This window comes from Neofelis nebulosa, chromosome 3 (assembly GCF_028018385.1).
Source record: "Neofelis nebulosa isolate mNeoNeb1 chromosome 3, mNeoNeb1.pri, whole genome shotgun sequence".
NCBI lineage: Eukaryota > Metazoa > Chordata > Mammalia > Carnivora > Felidae > Neofelis > Neofelis nebulosa.
In genome coordinates, this window is record NC_080784.1 from 141844054 (window position 1) to 141850311 (window position 6258).

The 6258-nt window shown below is 37.3% G+C and overlaps 1 long non-coding RNA gene across 1 annotated transcript in view; it reads right to left on the bottom strand.

Annotated features, from left to right (window-relative positions):
- Positions 1-5945, bottom strand: part of LOC131507408 (uncharacterized) — a 17344-nt gene extending 11399 nt beyond the window's left edge. The window contains exon 1 of the long non-coding RNA XR_009259492.1: positions 5825-5945. This is a non-coding gene — a long non-coding RNA (uncharacterized LOC131507408). The remainder of the gene's footprint in view (positions 1-5824) is intronic.
- Positions 5946-6258: the final 313 nt, after the last annotated feature.

The following is a 6258-nucleotide window of genomic DNA, read 5'->3' on the forward strand; positions in this document are numbered from 1 at the left end:
AGTCAGTGTGATGTGCTTCACACCATCTTCTGTTAGGAATCAAGTGATGGATGTCCTGGCTTCTAGAGTGAGCTACAACTAGCTTGCTGAAATTGAACTGATCAGCTTCTCAACCATAGACTAGAGGTGCACTGGAGATGTCTCAAGTTCCTTCCAGCTCTGACAACATTTCTGTGAATACAGTCATATTGGAGGTTTTAGTACTTATATATTTCATATTTTTAATGACTTTCCTCATTTGGAGAGCACAGCAGTATTAGCTCTGTAAACTGCCATTTAGTTACCAAAAAGACATTGAACCATACTACATAATTTTATAATTAGCCATAATAGAGCAATTTCTCAGTTAATTTCTTACAACTAGAACTTGTCAAAGAGGCAACTGATAATAAAATTTATGTCTGATGAAACCTCTGAAATGATGAGTAAGATAGTGGGAAACATATCTGTGTATTTCACTCTGACTTTACAGTCATAGCAGGTGTCTCAAAGGCATGTATAAAGATGTACAGAAATCGTTACAATATATTTATGTTACTAATTTTAATGAGGAGGTACTGTGTAATTTAAAGAAAGTTAAATTATTCTTTAAGTGAAGTTAAGAAAAACGAAACTTTTCTCTCCTTAGTTGAAATTGGAAAACAATCTTCATTGACAATAACTGTGCTTATATCCCCCATGGGAAGTATTCAGTGGAAGACATTTTACTGACTAATTTCAATACTACTCAGGATATGTAGTATTTTAGAATTGCTAAACTTCCACAAAGTTACCATTGTCTTATTGTAGAAGAGAACTTTGGAAGTAAGAATTAAAAGAAAATGGATGCTTAATGTTGTCTCCTAATTACTATAAAGTTATTTATGTTTTAGGTAAGTAATATTCACAAGATTGTAAACGTCAGTGGATAATCCAAAAGTAATTGTAAAAGTTATTAAAATGTACATTTAAGTCGATCTCAATTTGGTTAGAAACATCAAGAGTTCATCTTCTAGAATGTATACTATCCAAAAGATACGCATTGCCTTTATGCACTAAAAGGCAAGGTGATCAAACAATGTAGATGCAAACCAAAGGAACGGAGAGCTTCCAAAGCCATGGATGATAGAAAAGAGAAATTGTTACATCATAGGCTAAATTAGAAGCAAATGTAAACCTCTAGCCATGCTTTTGTACGTCACCATCTGATTTGTGTAAGTAGCTGGGGAAAGAAAAACTCACAATATAACATAAGATTGACTAGTTCTAGCAGATGACACCTGTAAATAGAATTACCAGTTGAAATTCTGATGTGAAATGAGATGATTAATATTATCACGCTAAAGTCTTCTTTTGAGTTCTTTTTTTAACATCTTATAATCCGAAAAGTCTCTGTTAATTAAATAGAGCAATGACAGACCTTCATCTTCTTTAAATACTTTGTTTGTGTGAGGCTGTCACATGGGGAGAAAGATTATATTTTAAACAATATGTTCAAGTGTAAAATATCTTCAACAAATTCTTAATGTTTAAAAAAAATGGGAGAAGCTCCATGACTTTTCTAATTAATTTCATGGGATTCTTCATAAGGAGTGGAATATTTCAGAAAGCTTTAAAAGATTATATATATATATATATATATATACACACACACACACACACACACACGTATATAGTTAATTTTTTAAATGTTTATTTTTGAGAGAGAGTGCATGGGGAAGGGGAAGAGAGAGAGGGAGACACAAAATCTGAAGCAGGCTCCAGGCTCTTAACTATCACCACAGAGCCCATTGCGGGGCTCAAACTCAGGAACAGCGAGATCATGACCTGAGCAGAAGTTGGATGTTAACTGGTATATTTTTTAAAAGGATATCAAAGACCAAATTATATTGGTAAATATTCAGTGTGTTTTATCTCATTTTAAAGGATACTGATGTGATTAGAATAATATGGCATACCACTAAAAAGAAAATCACAGTGGCATTAATGTTCAGTATCTCTGTATTCCTACAACCATCCAGAAAGCATTGAAATGATATGTTTATATCAATGATTTTTTAAAAATTCAATTCAAATGATAAAGACCAATACACAAATGGTTTCAAAATTATTAAATCCATTGAACTGGTAGAGTAAACCTAGTATATGCATCAAATTATTTTTTCTAATCATGTATAAAATGGGAGGGATTACTATGCTTTAAAAAAGATTTCCCTCAACTCTTCCAAAATCAGTCCAAAAAATTCAACCCAAGGACATTATGCATATGTCTATAATTTCTAACTCAGAAAAAAATGTTTTTTATATCAATTAAATTGAAAAGAGAGGGCTTGAGTTACTTTTCTATTGCTTCTGTCACAAATTACCACAAACTTAGTGGCTTAAAACACAGATTTATTTTCTTATAGGTCTGGAGGTCAGAAGTCCAAAATCAGTTTCAATGAGCTAAAAAGTTAAGGTTTCAGCGGATTTCGTTCCTTCTGGAGGCTCTGAGAGGAGAGTTTGTTTCCTGGTCACTTTCAGCTTCTAGTTTCCTGGTCATCCTCTGTAACCTTTGGCTTGTGGCCCCTTCTTCCATCCTCAGAATGTATTATTCCAACCTCTACTACAGTCACCTTTTGTTTTTCTGATTTCTTTCCTCAACATCCTTAACATAATCACACGAGCAGAGTCTCTTTTGCCATGTATGGTAATAGTCACAGGTTCTGGGGATTAGGACATAAACATCTTGTGGGGGCATTATTCAGCTTACCACAAACATTAGAATGATTTACCTTCACTAAATATTTTCCTTGCATCTGACACCCTAAGAAAATATACCAGTTGAGTTCAACTGTCTCCATTAAATCCTTGCCTGCCCATATTCTTTAGATCTTGTCATCACACAAGTGATTTTGTTTTTGGAGGAATTCCATTTGTCCCCATTCTACTGCTTTATATTTTACTTGAAATTCTTCTCAGAAAAGGAAAAATGCCAAGGGATAAATTCTTGGAACATTTTTTTTTTTTTTTGCTAGATGATAAACCTCACACAAGGCTGAGAAGCATATGGGCAGTTTTTTGTTGCCTCTGGAGAATTTACCTGGCCTATCTGCACAAGCCCAGAAGTTAACCTAGATTTAGTCTCTGTGATACTTTATGCTATGGTACTGAAAATCTATTTAGAAGGTGTTTAAATATCACTAGAGACAAAGGACAAAAATAAGTGGATGTTGCTAACATCAGAAATACACATGTAAAAAAGAACTTGAAAAACCTTTCTTAAATGCTTGTATTGACTATTTTGTCCCAAATCCTGTGGCATTCACACATGACACACCCTGTGTTTATATAGGTCATTGGCTGCGATCTTACCTCATATATATATTTTATACATTTATTTCTTTATTTTTAAATTTTTTAACATTTATTATTGACGGAGAGAGAGCATGAGCATCGAAGGGGCAGAGAGAGGAGGAGACACAGAATCCAAAGCAGGCTCCAAGCTCTGAGCTGTTAGCACAGAGCCCGACGTGGGGCTCAAACTCACAAACTGGCGAGATCATGACCTGAGCTAAAGTCAGACGCTTAACAGACTGAGCCACCCAGGCACCCCTATATATATTTTTAAGTTTATTTTATTTATTTTGAGAGAGAGAGAGAGAGAGAGAGAGAGAGAGAGAGTGTGTGTGTGCACATGGGTGAGCAGGGATATAGAGAGAGAATCCCAAGCAGGCTCCACATTCTATGCTGAGCCCAATGGGGGTCTCGATCTCACAATAGTGAGATCACGACCTGAGCCAAAATCAAACGTCAGATACTTAACCGACTGAGCCACCCAGGCACCCTTAAAATGGAGTTTTAATCGTATTGTTTGGTCCCATGTATAATGTCACTCCAGAACACACACTCCACAACAGAAAATTCAACAAATAACTATTGAATGCCTACTGAGGGCCAGACAATATGTGGATCACTAGGGAAGTGATATAATAAATAAGCTGAGCTTACATTCTACTGGAGAAGAAAATACCTTAAGTGAATAGGTAACAAGTAGGATGCGTATCTTAAATGTGTGAGTGCTGTGTTTGCAAATAGTGAAGATTTAACTGGCTTGAGGGTTTTAGTGAAAAACTGGAAGAAGCAAGAACTTGGAAGGATAAGGACAGAAAGGAAGAAGGAAAGAAGAATGTTGTAGACAGTGAAAAAGCATGCCCTAGAATTAATAGAAATTTAAGCTACCTGGGGGGACCAAGAGATACGAATTACAGCAGAGAGAGAGCCAAGAAGACTGGAAAAAGATGGCACAGGGTGGTTTAGGAAGGATCAGACAGTGTAGGGCCATGTTCACAATTTTTACTGTCTCTTCAGGTTGAAAAGTCTAAAGCGTCGAAGGTCTAACGCAGGAAAACAATATTTACTAGGTTGACATTTTGAGGCATACATTAGAGAGGAGACGATCAAGGAAAGGGTGTATCACAAATAATTCAACATCTCTCCTAAAGTCTCACATCACTGCACTGTCTGGATATTATATTTCTGAGCTTGTTATACCCTCTTGAATTATGGGAGCATTTAGTTTCTACTGCCTCAATTAAAACATACCCCTCAGTTTTAAACAGATGCCATGTGTTTAAAGTTAGAACTAGTCATTCTTGCTTCACACTTGTATTTTTTTTTCTGTTACTTTTAAAGATTCAAAAAGAGTACTACTATTTTGAATAATTTGGCCATGGTACTACCTACCCACCCCCACTCCATCTCTGTGGGACTTGTCACCCCTGTGCCTAGATCTCTGGGGTCTGGCCTCCCCCTGTGTCTCTTGTCATTCTTAGATTCCTTACCCTCACATTAGCTAGAAGTGACCTGTGAATGCTAGGTGACCTGTGACCTGTGGAACCAGTTCCACAATCACAGCATGTCCTGCCCAGAAGATCTAGTGTAATGCACATTTGGATGTCACTCCTCAACTCTTGAGGCTTCTGCTACACCTTAGACAAAAGACTCCCATTTTAATGTTATGTCATAATTTGTTTAAAAGGGTTTTGGGGAAAGAATAGCGAAGGGGGATAAGATCTCTGGTTTTGTGGATTTTACATTCAAGTGAGGAACTAGAAAATAAACAACAGGACTTCCAGAGATGGTCTCTTAAAGTGACAAATATATAATACATGCCATGTGTGCTATGAAGAAAATAAAGCAGGATGAGATAAAAACTGAGTAGAAAAGGATTTACAGTTGAGGTGGTCAGGGAAGGTTTCTCTGAGGGTGTGAGAATTCCAGATAGAGGGAAGAGCACATTCTCAGGTACGGAGACAGAAATGAGCTTGGTAAGAACAAGAAGTTGAATGGAGAAGGGCAGGGGGGTTGAGAGGGAGGGAGAGAGTCTGTGACAGGAGAAGAAGATGAGGCAGCAGAAAGCAGAGTGTGTAAGCAGCCCCCAAAGGCTCCAGAGGGAGAGAAGACGATACTCTCAGATACTCTCACCATGATAGGAAGCAACTATTGGAGTTGAGCAGGATAGTGATGCGTTATGCTTTAGACATGGGAAAAAATGACTCTAACTCCTGGGTGGAGAGTAAGTATTAGGAGTCAAAAATGGAAGCAGGGAGATGTGTGTGAAGTACTGAAAGATCTTCTCTTCCTTAAAATTTTGTGTAAGTTCATGCATATGTTTCCCAAAGAACAGCGATTCGTATAGAGGAATTGTATTTCAAGTTGGTATTATTCAAAGCAATAGGAGGAGTTAAAAATATCTTGTACTCTAGTTGCCTGTGCGCTTGGGTAACTGGAATAATAAACTGCCTTTGCTCTCTTCTTTGTAGCGAACGAAAGAGCATGACAGCCTTTGTCTTAAGAACTTAACTCAGAGAGGAGGGGCTCTTGTAAGTCGTCTCTTCGAAGCTTCAGTTCAGTTCTCCCACGTGACGTGAATCTCTGATCCGAGTTCTGCAGCGGCGGCTGAACAAAACTGAATTTCTCTGCATAAAACAAATCTTGGAGGCATTCCCCCCTCCCCTGAAATAGAAGGGAAATAAAATGGAGAAAAAAGAAGACAGAGAGAGAAAAGGACTGAACAACACTGTAGGAGGTTAGAGCATAAATTGAGAAAATGATAGGAGATGTTTGTGTTTTTAAGAATGGAAATGCCTGGTGCTCTGTTTTCAATGGCAGGCATTCCTGCAGTGTAAGCCCCACAGCCTGATAATTTCATTTGTCTGCTAACTCCGTTTTTGTGTTACTTAAGGAAGTTGCTTGAGTTCAGGAAAACTTTCAAGGCAGGATAAAATGATCCTTAAG